Source organism: Bufo bufo, chromosome 10 (genome assembly GCF_905171765.1).
Source record: "Bufo bufo chromosome 10, aBufBuf1.1, whole genome shotgun sequence".
Lineage (NCBI taxonomy): Eukaryota > Metazoa > Chordata > Amphibia > Anura > Bufonidae > Bufo > Bufo bufo.
The window spans coordinates 10,233,125-10,248,097 of NC_053398.1; the positions used below are offsets into that span (position 1 = coordinate 10,233,125).

At 44.5% G+C, this 14,973-nt stretch overlaps 1 protein-coding gene across 1 annotated transcript in view; it reads left to right on the top strand.

Moving 5' to 3' along the window:
* Nucleotides 1–14,973, top strand: part of LOC120980947 (receptor-type tyrosine-protein phosphatase beta-like) — a 237,948-nt gene that overhangs the window by 38,215 nt on the left and 184,760 nt on the right. The gene's annotated exons all lie outside the window — the stretch shown is intronic.

A 14,973-nucleotide genomic window follows, 5' to 3' on the forward strand; every position in this document is an offset into this window, starting at 1 on the left:
CAATACCTAATATGTTTTTTTTTATTATTTATATATTTTTATATGTAAAAATGGGAAAGGGGGTAAACTTTTAATATATAGTTTTATTTTATTTTTAACTTTTTTTTTTTTTAATCACTATTAGCCCCCTTAGGGGCCTAGTACATGGGATCTTTTGATCCCCTCTCCTTTTTACCCTAATAGAGATCTATTAGGTCCCTTTCACACGAGCGAGTTTTCCGCGCGGGTGCAATGCGTGACGTGAACGCATAGCACCCGCACTGAATCCTGACCCATTCATTTCAATGGGTCTGTGTACATGAGCGTTGTCTTTCACGCATCAGTTCTGCGTTGCGTGAAAATCGCAGCATGTTCTATATTCTGCGTTTTTCACGCATTGCACCCGCGCGGAAAAAACTGAACAACTGAACGCAATCGCAGACAAAACTGACTGAACTTGCTTGCAAAATGGTGCAAGTTTCCCTGAACGCATCCGGACCTAATCCGTCACGCTCGTGTGAAAGAGGCCTTAGGCTGGGTTCACACGGGCGTTGAGGGAAAATGTGCGGGTGCGTTGCGGGAACACCCGCGATTTTTCCGCACGAGTGCAAAACATTGTAATGCGTTTTGCGCTCGCGTGAGAAAAATCGCGCATGTTTGGTACCCAAACCCGAACTCCTTCACAGAAGTTCGGGCTTGGGATCGGTGTTCTGTAGATTGTATTATTTCCCCTTAAAACATAGTTATAAGGGAAAATAATAGCATTCTGAATACAGACTGCATAGTAAACTAGCGCTGGAGGGGTTAATTAAAAAAAAAAAATTTTTTAACTCACCTTAGTCCACTTGATCGCGTAGCCCGGCATCTCCTTCTGTCTCCTTTGCTGAACAGGACCTGTGGTGAGCATTAATTACAGGTAAAGGACCTTTGGTGACGTCACTCCGGTCATCACATGATCCATCACCATGGTAAAAGATCATGTGATGACCGGAGTGACGTCACCAAAGGTCCTTTACCTGTAATTAATGCTCACCACAGGTCCTGTTCAGCAATGGAGACAGAAGGAGATGCCGGGCCGCGATCAAGTGGACTAAGGTGAGTTCAATTTTATTTTTATTTTTTTAACCCCTCCAGCGCTGTTTTACTATGCATTCTGTATTCAGAATGCTATTATTTTCCCTTATAACCACGTTATAAGGGAAAATAATAATGATCGGGTCTCCATCCCGATCGTCTTCTAGCAACCATGCGTGAAAATCGCACCGCATCCGCACTTGCTTGCGGATGCTTGCGATTTTCACGCAGCCCCATTCACTTCTATGGGGCCTGCGTTGCGTGAAAAACGCAGAATATAGAGCATGCTGCGATTTTCACGTAACGCACAAGTGATGCGTGAAAATCACCGCTCATGTGAACAGCCCCATAGAAATGAATGGGTCGGTATTCAGTGCAGGTGCAATACGTTCACCTCACGCATTGCACCCGCGCGGAATACTCGTCCGTGTGAAAGGGGCCTTAGGGTGAACAGGATTTCTACACTCTCCATTCTGAACTGTGCCTTGTGCATAGCTCAGTATGGAGAAAGACATGGCAGGCCTGGGGCGCTTCAGCAGCATCTGCCATGGCAACCGATCGGAGCCCCGCGATTTCACAGTGGGGGCTCCGATCGGAAGGCAGAGAGAGCCCTCACACCTAAGGGGTTAAATGATGGGGAGGCACAGGCATTGCGATTCTCTCATGGTCTGTTCAGGAAAAAACTGATGGTTTTGCACGCAAGTTCAGTCAGTTTTGTCTACGATTGTGTTCAGTGTTTAAGTTTTTTCAGTGCAGGTGCAATCAGTTTTTGATGTGCGTAAAAAAAATAGCAGAGTAGCAACCATCAGTGAAAAACGCATTGCATCCGGATGCTTTCCGTTTTTCACTGAAGCCCCATTTACTTCTATGGAACCAGAGCTGCGTGAAAAACTCACAATATAGAACATGCTGCGATTTTTCCTGAACGCACATGCGCACAGAGCTATTGAAATGAATGGGTCTGGATTCCGGCCAGATGCTATGCGCTTGCTTCACGCATCGCACCCTAATGGAAAACACGCTCGTATGAAAGAAGCCTTAAAGGGGTAGTCTGGTTTACCTATCCTCACGATAGGTCATCAATTTCAGGTTAGTGGAGGTCCAACTGTCGGCACAATCGCTGATCAGCTGTCAGAAGGCACTAGTGCAAGAGCTGCGTCCTCTTCATTGTTTACCTGCATGCTGTCTACATTGCAGTGTTAACTTCCTCTACATAATAAATGCTATTTGCTGAAATAAGAGAACCCCTTTAAGTCTTCATTAGGAATCTTATAGAGGTCCTTATTTACAGAACCTCGATCTCAGTGGTCTGGGCTCACTTCTTCTGGTCCTCTGGTTGCCATTACACCCTCTAAATGAGCTTTAGGGCTCATGCCCACGGCTGTTGCCCCGCCGTGGCCGTATTGCGGCCCGCAAATCCGGAGATGCGGTGCGGAAAGGAACGAAAGCACTACGGAGTGCTTCCGTTCCGCAAAAAAGTAGTGCATACACTACTTTTTTGCAGTGCGGACCGTCGGATGGGGATCCCATTCAAGTAAATGGGTCCGCAATCTGCATGCGGCTGCCCCACAGTCGTGCCCGTGCATTGCGGACCACAATTTGCGGTCCGCAGCATGGGCACTGAGCGCTTACGCACATGGGCATGAGCCCTTAATATGTAGCTTGAAGCTCCTGATGTCTTCTCATCTAGTACACTGCTGCCTCTGCACCCCCTATACATACACATTTGGGGAATAGCACATCAGCAGATATATGGGTTATATGAGTTTCATCTGCTATGCTGGACTACACATTGTCAGTGGTGGCCCTCTTTTATAAAGGTTAAAAATAGTACATAAAGCATTTTACATGCAGGTCATACCAGGAAGAATCGTGAAATTTTTGTCACCAAAATATGTGTAAAACATTTGTAGGAATTTCCCAGTGGCCATACCTGAAGTTTTACATTCCTAAAGTTACAGTAAAGTGGCATCTGACCCTGGAGCACTCACTTCTGTGCAGATTGCTTTACTGGGCTGCTGAGTACACTACGTGCAGAATTATTAGGCAAATGAGTATTTTGACCACATCATCCTCTTTTTGCATGTTGTCTTACTCCAAGCTGTATAGGCTCGAAAGCCTACTACCAATTAAGCATATTAGGTGATGTGCATCTCTGTAATGAGAAGGGGTGTGGTCTAATGACATCAACACCCTATATCAGGTGTGCATAATTATTAGGCAACTTCCTTTCCTTTGGCAAAATGGGTCAAAAGAAGGACTTGACAGGCTCAGAAAAGTCAAAAATAGTGAGATATCTTGCAGAGGGATGCAGCACTCTTAAAATTGCAAAGCTTCTGAAGCGTGATCATCGAACAATCAAGCGTTTCATTCAAAATAGTCAACAGGGTCGCAAGAAGCGTGTGGAAAAACCAAGGCGCAAAATAACTGCCCATGAACTGAGAAAAGTCAAGCGTGCAGCTGCCAAGATGCCACTTGCCACCAGTTTGGCCATATTTCAGAGCTGCAACATCACTGGAGTGCCCAAAAGCACAAGGTGTGCAATACTCAGAGACATGGCCAAGGTAAGAAAGGCTGAAAGACGACCACCACTGAACAAGACACACAAGCTGAAACGTCAAGACTGGGCCAAGAAATATCTCAAGACTGATTTTTCTAAGGTTTTATGGACTGATGAAATGAGAGTGAGTCTTGATGGGCCAGATGGATGGGCCCGTGGCTGGATTGGTAAAGGGCAGAGAGCTCCAGTCCGACTCAGACGCCAGCAAGGTGGAGGTGGAGTACTGGTTTGGGCTGGTATCATCAAAGATGAGCTTGTGGGGCCTTTTCGGGTTGAGGATGGAGTCAAGCTCAACTCCCAGTCCTACTGCCAGTTTCTGGAAGACACCTTCTTCAAGCAGTGGTACAGGAAGAAGTCTGCATCCTTCAAGAAAAACATGATTTTCATGCAGGACAATGCTCCTTCACACGCGTCCAAGTACTCCACAGCGTGGCTGGCAAGAAAGGGTATAAAAGAAGAAAATCTAATGACATGGCCTCCTTGTTCACCTGATCTGAACCCCATTGAGAACCTGTGGTCCATCATCAAATGTGAGATTTACAAGGAGGGAAAACAGTACACCTCTCTGAACAGTGTCTGGGAGGCTGTGGTTGCTGCTGCACGCAATGTTGATGGTGAACAGATCAAAACACTGACAGAATCCATGGATGGCAGGCTTTTGAGTGTCCTTGCAAAGAAAGGTGGCTATATTGGTCACTGATCTGTTTTTGTTTTGTTTTTGAATGTCAGAAATGTATATTTGTGAATGTTGAGATGTTATATTGGTTTCACTGGTAAAAATAAATAATTGAAATGGGTATATATTTGTTTTTTGTTAAGTTGCCTAATAATTATGCACAGTAATAGTCACCTGCACACACAGATATCCCCCTAAAATAGCTAAAACTAAAAACAAACTAAAAACTACTTCCAAAAATATTCAGCTTTGATATTAATGAGTTTTTTGGGTTCATTGAGAACATGGTTGTTGTTCAATAATAAAATTAATCCTCAAAAATACAACTTGCCTAATAATTCTGCACTCCCTGTATATAGATTATATTGTCATATGGGTTACCAGGGGTGTTGCTAGAGTCTCAAAAGTATAGCCCCAATGTATATGGCCCAATTCTCTAGGGCCCCTTTCACACGGGCGAGATTTCCGCGCGCATTGCACCCGCACTGAATCCGGACCCATTCATTTCTATGGGGCTGTGCACATGAGCGGTGATTTTCACGCATCACTTGTGCGTTGCGTGAAAATCGCAGCATGCTCCTCTTTGTGCGTTTTCCACGCAACGCAGGCCTCATAGAAGTGAATGGGGCTGCGTGAAAATCACAAGCATCCGCAAGCAAGTGCGGATGCGGTGCGATTTTCACGCACGGTTGCTAGGAGACGATCGGGATGGGGACCCGATCATTATTATTTTCCCTTATAACATGGTTATAAGGGAAAATAATAGCATTCTTAATACAGAATGCATAGTACAATAGGGCTGGAGGGGTTAAAAAATAATAATAATAATTTAACTCACCTTAATCCACTTGCTCGCGCAGCCGGCATCTCTTCTGTCTTCATCTTTACTGTGCACAGGAAAAGGACCTGTGGTGACGTCACTGCGGTCATCACATGGTCCGTCACCATGGTGATGGATCATGTTATAAGGGAAAATAATAAAATCTACACAACACCTAACCCAAACCCGAACTTCTGTGAAGAAGTCCGGGTTCGGGTCTGGGTACCAAACATGCTGATTTTTCTCACGCGCGTGCAAAAAGCATTAAAATGATTTGCACTAGCGCGGAAAAATCGCGCATTTTCCAGCAACGCACCCGCATCTTTTCCGGGCCAAAAACATGACGCCCCCCCTGTGAAAGAGGCCTAAGTCGACCAACTGCCCCCCCCCCACCCCAACAGCCCCCGAACCCACCTGCCTCAGCAAACACTAGCACTGAAGACATTTAACTGTACTTGCTATACAGCAGCACATACCTCTCACATTCAGCGCCTCCAGGTGAGGCCACGCCTCGTCTCTGCAAAGTGTGACACAGACATCTTAGCTTTCTCACTTTTCACTACCCCCAAATACTATCCTGAAGAAAAATGAGTGCCCCCCATAGTAATAGTACTCCTTATAGTCCCACCAATAGTAATTCCCTTCTACAAACCGGATTCCAAAAAAGTTGGGACACTATACAAATCGTGAATAAAAACTGAATGCAATGATGTGGAGGTGCCAACTTCTAATATTTTATTCAGAATAGAACATAAATCACGGAACAAAAGTTTAAACTGAGAAAATGTACCATTTTAAGGGAAAAATATGTTGAATCAGAATTTCATGGTGTCAACAAATCCCCAAAAAGTTGGGACAAGTCCATTTTCCCCACTGTGTGGCATCTCCCCTTCTTCTTACAACACTCAACAGACGTCTGGGGACCGAGGAGGCCAGTTTCTCAAGTTTAGAAATAGGAATGCTCTCCCATTCTTGTCTAATACAGGCCTCTAACTGTTCAATCGTCTTGGGCCTTCTTTGTTGCACCTTCCTCTTTATGATGCGCCAAATGTTCTCTATAGGTGAAAGATCTGGACTGCAGACTGGCCATTTGAGTACCCGGATCCTTCTCCTACGCAGCCATGATGTTGTGATTGATGCAGAATGTGGTCTGGCATTATCTTGTTGAAAAATGCAGGGTCTTCCCTGAAAGAGATGACGTCTGGATGGGAGCATATGTTGTTCTAGAACCTGAATATATTTTTCTGCATTGATGGTGCCTTTCCAGACATGCAAGCTGCCCATGCCACACGCACTCATGCAACCCCATACCATCAGAGATGCAGGCTTCTGAACTGAGCGTTGATAACAACTTGGGTTGTCCTTGTCCTCTTTGGTCCGGATGACATGGCGTCCCAGATTTCCAAAAAGAACTTCGAATCGTGACTCGTCTGACCACAGAACAGTCTTCCATTTTGCCACACTCCATTTTAAATGATCCCTGGCCCAGTGAAAACGCCTGAGCTTGTGGATCTTGCTTAGAAATGGCTTCTTCTTTGCACTGTAGAGTTTCAGCTGGCAACGGCGGATGGCACGGTGGATTGTGTTCACTGACAATGGTTTCTGGAAGTATTCCTGAGCCCATTCTGTGATTTCCTTTACAGTAGCATTTCTGTTTGTGGTGCAGTGTCGTTTAAGGGCCCGGAGATCACGGGCATCCAGTATGGTTTCACGGCCTTGACCCTTACGCACAGAGATTGTTCCAGATTCTCTGAATCTTCGGATGATGTTATGCACAGTTAATGATGATAGATGCAAAGTCTTTGCAATTTTTCGCTGGGTAACACCTTTCTGATATTGCTCCACTATCTTTCTGCGCAACATTGTGGGAATTGGTGATCCTCTACCCATCTTGGCTTCTGAGAGACACTGCCACTCTGAGAAGCTCTTTTTATACCCAAGCATGTTGCCAATTGACCTAATTAGTATTAATTGGTCTTCCAGCTCTTCGTTATGCTCAAATTTACTTTTTCCAGCCTCTTATTGCTACTTGTCCCAACTTTTTTGGGATTTGTTGACACCGTGAAATTTTGAATCAACTTATTTTTCCTTTAAAATGATACATTTACTCGAATTAAACGTTTGATCTGTCATCTACGTTCTATTACAAATAAAATATTGACATTTGCCATCTCCACATCATTGCATTCAGTTTTTATTCACAATTTGTTTAGTGTCCCAACTTTTTTGGAATCCGGTTTGTAGAATGCCCTCATTAGTAATACTGCCCTCTACAGTGCCACCAACAGTGATAGTGCTCCCCAAGAGTGCCCCCATTAGTAGAAGAGCCCTCCAGTATTAATAATACCCTTACAGAGCCCCCAATGGAAATAAAGCCCCCCTATTGTTCCCCCAGTGGTAATAAAGCTCTCTGCAGACCCCTCAGTAGTAATAAGGCCCCCATAGTGCTCTCAGTAGAAATAAGGCAGATCTATAAGTCCCTCCAATAAAGCCCCAGTAGTAATAAGGCCTAATGTCCCCTGGATTTAAAATGCCCCCCAGTATTTATAATGCTCCCTACTGTTAAAATGCTCACTCTGAAGTGCCCCCTGTATTTATAATGCCCCTTAGGCCTCATGCACACGACCGTGGTGTGTTTGGCAGTCCGCAAATCGCGGATCTGCAAAACACGGATGGCGCCCGTGCGCATTCCGCAACCTGAAGTGCCCCAGTATTTATATTCCTCTGATTAGTGTCCTCAGAAATTATAATTCCTCTGCCCCTCCACCATACAGTCCCATGTAAATAACATTATTTCCCTCTCTCCGCCATAGAGTCCCATGTAAATAACATAACACCATCTCTCCAACCCCCTCCAATATACAGTCCTATGTAAATAACATCAGACCATCTATCATGCTCCCTCCAATACAGTCCCACATAAATAACATCACCCCATCCGCCTTCAACACACAGTTCCATGTAAATAACATCACCCCCCAATATTCTGTCCCATGTAAATAACATCACCCCCTCCCCAGACACCTTCAACATGCATTCCCATGTAAATAACATCACCCCCTTAACTTTCAGTCCCATGTAAATAACATAACTCCACCCCACTGTCCCATGTTAATAACTTTCCTCTCTTCAGCCCTAACATACAGTCCCAGTTACATAACTACAACTCCCAGTATTGCTCTGCCTCTCCCTTCATTTACCTCTCATTAACAGACCTCACCACAGCTTCTTCCCAGGACTTCTCTTTACTGCCGTCCTTTCCTGCACTGGTCACATGATGGTGACATCATCTCAGGTCCTTTTCAGCTACTGCATTAAGAACTGATCACATAGACTGTGATGTCACCACAGGTTCTTCAGCTCTTGCGGGGCATTGGATTCAATTATATTGCCGTCCTGAGGACTTACAATTGTATCTATCTGTCAGGCAGGACATTCGGGGCCTGGGACAAAACATCAGGGGCCCAGGCCCCGAATGTTTTAACCTAGCGTCACCCCTGTGGGTTACTCTATATGAATACTGTGGGTTTCAGAGACCCATAGGCTACAATCAGCGTGATGGGTCCGTGAACATGGACAAAACAGAGCATGCATCCGTGCTAAAAAACTCACCCATGGACCATGCTAAAACACTGATACACATTCAATTGAATGGGGACATGTGCTGTCCATGGAGAATACGTACAGCACACGTACAGTCAGGTCCATAAATATTGGGACAGACACAATTCTAACATTTTTGGCTCTATACACCACCACAATGGATTTGAAATGAAACGAACAAGATGTGCTTTAACTGCAGACTGTCAGCTTTAATTTGAGGGTATTTACATCCAAATCAGGTGAACAGTGTAGGAGTTACAACAGTTTGCATATGTGCCTCCCACTTGTTGAGGGACCAAAAGTAATGGGACAATTGGCTTCTCAGCTGTTCCATGGCCAGGTGTGTGTTATTCCCTCATTATCACAATTACAATGAGCAGATAAAAGGTCCAGAGTTCATTTCATTTGGAATCTGTTGCTGTCAACTCTCAAGATGAGATCCAAAGGGCTGTCACTATCAGTGAAGCAAGCCATCATTAGGCTGAATAAACAAAACAAACCCATCAGAGAGATAGCAAAAACATTAGGCCTGGCCAAAACAACTGTTTGGAACATTCCTAAAAAGAAGGAACGCACCGGTGAGCTCAGCAACACCAAAAGACCCGGAAGACCACGGAAAACAACTGTGGTGGATAACCGAAGAATTCTTTCCCTGGTGAAGAAAACACCCTTCACAACAGTTGGCCAGATCAAGAACACTCTCCAGGAGGTAGGTGTATGTGTGTCAAAGTCAACAATCAAGAGAAGACTTCACCAGAGTGAATACATAGGGTTCACCACAAGATGTAAACCATTGGTGAGTCTCAAAAACAGGAAGGCCAGATTAGAGTTTGCCAAACGACATCTAAAAAAGCCTTCACAGTTCTGGAACAACATCCTATGGACAGATGAGACCAAGATTAACTTGTACCAGAGTGATGGGGAGAGAAGAGTATGGAGAAGGAAAGGAACTGCTCATGATCCTAAGCATACCACCTCATCAGTAAAGCATGGTGGTGGTACTGTCATGGCGTGGGCATGTATGGCTGCCAATGGAACTGCTTCTCTTGTATTTATTGATGATGTGACTGCTGACAAAAGCAGCAGGATGAATTCTGAAGTGTTTCGGGCAATGTTATCTGCTGATATTCAGCCAAATGCTTCAGAAGTCATTGGACGGCGCTTCACAGTGCAGATGGACAATGACCCAAAGCATACTGCAAAAGCAACCAAAGAGTTTTTTATGGGAAAGAAGTGGAATGTTATGCAATGGCCAAGTCATTCCCCTGACCTGAATCCGATTGAGCTGCATTTCACTTACTGAAAACAAAACTGAAGGGAAAATGCCCCAAGAACAAGCAGGAACTGAAGACAGTTGCAGTAGAGGCCTGGCAGAGCATCACCAGGGATGAGACCAGCGTCTGGTGATGTCTATGCGTTCCAGACTTCAGGCTGTAATTGACTGCAAAGGATTTGCAACCAAGTATTAAAAAGTGAAAGTTTGATTTATCATTATTATTCTGTCCCATTACTTTTGGTCCCTTAACGAGTGGGAGGCACATATGAACTGTTGTAATTCCTACACCGTTCACCTGATTTGGATGTAAATACCCTCAAATTACAGCTGACAGTCTGCAGTTAAAGCACATCTTGTTCGTCTCATTTCAAATCTATTGTGGTGGTGTATAGAGCCAAAAATGTTAGAATTGTGTCAATGTCCCAATATTTACGGACTTGACTGTATGTGGAACACTGACATGTGAATGTGGCTTAAGTCTGCAAATCGCTGACCTGCAGAACACAGATACCGGCCGAGTGCAGGCAGCCATTTTATTTTTACTCCGGCAGAAATGTCCTATTCTTGTCCACTAAACGGACAAGAATAGGACATGCTTAATTTTTTTTTTGGGGGGGGGGGGGGGCACAGAACAGACTTATGAATCTTTTGCGTTCCCATAGAGATTAATGGGTCCACGTCGGATGAGGACAAAAAGCACAGTCGTGTGCATTAGCCCTTAATCAGTTTTGTCTGCATATTTTCCATCCAGATTACATACGTTTTTTACACGCGTGAAGAAAAACTAAGGAATTAGGCCTTTTTCACACGGGCGTCATGTTTTTGGCCCGGATAAGATGCGGGTGCGTCGCGGGAAAATGCGTGATTTTTCCGCGCGAGTGTAAAACATTGTAATGCGTTTTGCACGCGCGTGAGAAAAATCGGCATGTTTGGTACCCAGACCCGAACTTCTTCACAGATGGGCGGGAGAGGAGGAGATTATGACAAACCATGACTCTTTTCATGTAGAGTTGACTCTTTTCAAGACCTTTGCTGCAATGATTATGATGCTGGTTCTTGGTAACCACTTACTTTTAGCTCATCAGAATTTCTCTCATTATTTTATGCTGCCCTCAGTGAGGTCAGCATAAAGTTGGTGACAGGTTCCCTTTAAAGGGGTTATTCGGGAATTTGATATTAAAGCCTATTCTTAGGATAGGTCATCAATATCAGATTGGCAGGGGTCCAATTCACGGCACCCCTACAGCTGTTCGAAGAGGTCCCAGCTTAGGCCTCTTTCTAAGCCAGTGATGTCACTGCACATCGGTCACATGACCTAAGCGCAGCTCAGTCCCATTCAAGTAAATGGGGATGAGCTACAATACCAAGCACAACCACAATACTGTGTATGGCGCTGTGCTTGATAAGCTGTGAGGAGGCCGCAGCAATCACTGGATCTTTGGTGAGCTGAGCAGCCTCTTTAAATTGATGATCGTGGGTCTGCCAGGGAGTCGGACGCCCGCCAATGTGATATTGATGACCTATCCAGATAGGTCATCTGTATAAAAATCCCATATAACCTCTTTAAGGCCTTCTTACGCTGTGCAAGTCAAGGGGGCCATTTTTAATGGCCATTTTTCAGAAAGGTGTCTCTAAAAAAACTGATGGTCAGTTTAATCATTTTAACAAGCATTTTTTCTTCACTGTTGTGTGACTGTAGCCTTAGTGCGGGTTATGATCACGTCACTCTATACTGGGGGGAAACTACTTGAGACGATGATAAGGAAGGGAAATGATGACTGAGAAGGATGTAGGAGAAAAGAGGGAAGTGACAGAACAGGAAAATAAATAATGTGATTGGTGTGGGACACGTCTGAGCTATCCAGTGCTCACTATAATGGACACACAGCCGCTCTCACAAGGCAGCGATTATCTGAATCCTAATATACTCCATGCGCTATAGCGATCAATAGGATCCACAGACTGGGGAACAATCTTATAAATGGATAGGGCGACATACAGTACAGACCAAAAGTTTGGACACACCTTCTCATTCAAAGAGTTTTCTTTATTTTCATGACTATGAAGGCATCAAAACTATGAATTAACACATGTGGAATTATATACATAACAAACAAGTGTGAAACAACTGAAAATATGTCATATTCTAGGTTCTTCAAAGTAGCCACCTTTTGCTTTGATTACTGCTTTGCACACTCTTGGCATTCTCTTGATGAGCTTCAAGAGGTAGTCCCCTGAAATGGTCTTCCAACAGTCTTTAAGGAGTTCCCAGAGATGCTTAGCACTTGTTGGCCCTTTTGCCTTCACTCTGCGGTCCAGCTCACCCCAAACCATCTCGATTGGGTTCAGGTCCGGTGACTGTGGAGGCCAGGTCATCTGGCGCAGCACCCCATCACTCTCCTTCATGGTCAAATAGCCCTTACTTTCAAAGTTTTCCCAATTTTTCTGCTGACTGACTGACCTTCATTTCTTAAAGTAATGATGGCCACTCGTTTTTCTTTACTTAGCTGCTTTTTTTCTTGCCATAATACAAATTCTAGTAGGTCTATTCAGTAGGACTATCAGCTGTGTATCCACCTGACTTCTCCTCAACGCAACTGATGGTCCCAACCCCATTTATAAGGCAAGAAATCCCACTTATTAAACCTGACAGGGCACACCTGTGAAGTGAAAACCATTTCAGGGGACTACCTCTTGAAGCTCATCAAGAGAATGCCAAGAGTGTGCAAAACAGTAATCAAAGCAAAAGGTGGCTACTTTGAAGAACCTAGAATATGACATATTTTCAGTTGTTTCACACTTGTTTGTTATGTATATAATTCCACATGTGTTAATTCATAGTTTTGATGCCTTCCGTGTGAATCTACAATTTTCATAGTCATGAAAATAAAGAAAACTCTTTGAATGAGAAGGTGTGTCCAAACTTTTGGTCTGTACTGTACAGCAAGGCTAATTCTGGAACCTTTCATCATGCTGAATGTTAAACTCTCTGGCCTGGGGCACATTTACTATAGTGTCTGCGCTTGTTTTAAGGGTCCATTCAGATGTCCGTAGTGCATTGTGGATCCGCAATACACCCGGCTGGCACCCCCCATAGAACTGCCTATTCTTGTCCGCAATTGCGGACAAGAATAGGACATGTTCTATGTTTTTTCAGGAGCCGCGGACCGGAAGATCGGGGGCACGCTCTGGAAATGCGGAGAGCACATAGTGTGCTCTGAGCATCCATTCCGTCCCCATAGAGAATGAATGGGTCCGCACCCGTTCCGCAATTTGCGGAATGGATGCGGACCCATTATACGGATGTGTGAATGGAGCCTTAGTCTTATTTTTTTAGTTGCATTTATTACCAAAAATGTGCCTGTTTTGAAGGCTTTTGCACCTCGTTTGCCTATTTTCACTTTATAGACTAATACAAAAGTTTTGTAACTTTTGCGCCTTTTTTCAACCTATTTACGTAGTTCTGCCTTTTTTGCGACTGATTAAGGCTACTTTCACACTTGCGTTGTTCTTTTCCGGCATAGAGTTCCGTCACAGGGGCTCTATACCGGAAAAGAACTGATCAGGTATGTCCCCATGCATTCTGAATGGAGAGTAATCCGTTCAGTTTGCATCAGGATGTCTTCAGTTCAGTCGTTTTGACTGATCAGGCAAAAGAGAAAACCGTAGCATGCTACGGTTTTATCTCCGGCTAAAAAAACTGAAGACTTGCCTGAATGCCGGATCAGGCATTTTTTCCCATAGGAATGTATTAGTGCCGGATCCGGCATTCAGAATACCGGAAAGCCGGATCCGTCCTTCCGGTATGCGCATGCGCAGACTGAAAAAAAGGTGAAAAAATAAATGCCGGATCCGTTTTTGCCGGATGACACCGGAAAGACGGATCCGGCATTTCAATGCATTTTTTTCGACTGATCAGGCATTTTTAAGACTGATCAGGATCCTGATCAGTCTTACTAATGCCATCAGTTAGCATGCATTTTGCCTGATCCGGCAGGCAGTTCCGGCGACGGAACTGCTTGCCGGATCTCTCTGCCGCAAGTGTGAAAGTAGCCTTAGTCGCAAAAACAGCCTAATTTCTACTCCACTCCAGGGTTGGCGTACTTTTCTTCGTAAGTTTTCAGTGGTAAGTTGTGCTAAATTTTGCTTTAATGGGAATCTGTCACCTACATTATAGCTATGGAAGTAAAGCAATTGCCTATTAGCATATAGTACCTTATTCCCAAGTGAACCTTTATTTCAGAATTTGGGGTTTTCTATCTTCTGAAAAAAAACAACTGTTAGTTTGGTATGTAAATGATCCTGGTAGGGTGCCCAGAGGGGTGTTATTTTGGTATGAAGGAGCCCAGGCAGGCCTCCTGTTAGTGCCCAAGACCACCTCCCCTCCGCTCTGAAACCACCCCCTTGCTACGTCACATACAAGCCATAAGAGCACCTGCCCTTTCCTTGTTGCATCACATCTAAATCTTGCGCACAGCAGTTCCTGACACTGCCTGCGCCTGTGCACTGCGTGTCCCACTGAGGGCATCAGCCTTAACTCTCCAAGTGGGCATGCACCAAGGCCATTGAGGCGCTTCTTTTCGGGCACAGGCTGATTTAGATGCGGAATTTTGCGGAACGGGTGCAGACCCATTCATTTAAATGGGGCTGAAAAGGAGGTGTTCACATCTGTATTCCCGTTCCACGGCCCCGCAAAAATATAGAGCATGTCCTATTCTTGTCCGCAGATAAAAATATGCATTTTCTATATAGCTCTGGCCATGTGCAGTCCGCAAAATGCTGGCCATGTGCAGTCCGCAAAAGGACCGGCATCTGTGTTTTGCGGATCTGCAATTTGCGGACTGCAAAACACTTACAGTCATATGAATGCACCCTTACTTATCAACCTAAATAGAATTACATGATAAGGCTAAATGTACACGACCACGCTGTTTTCTGCAGTCCGCCAATTGCGGAAACACAAAAGCCACCCATAAAAGAAATTC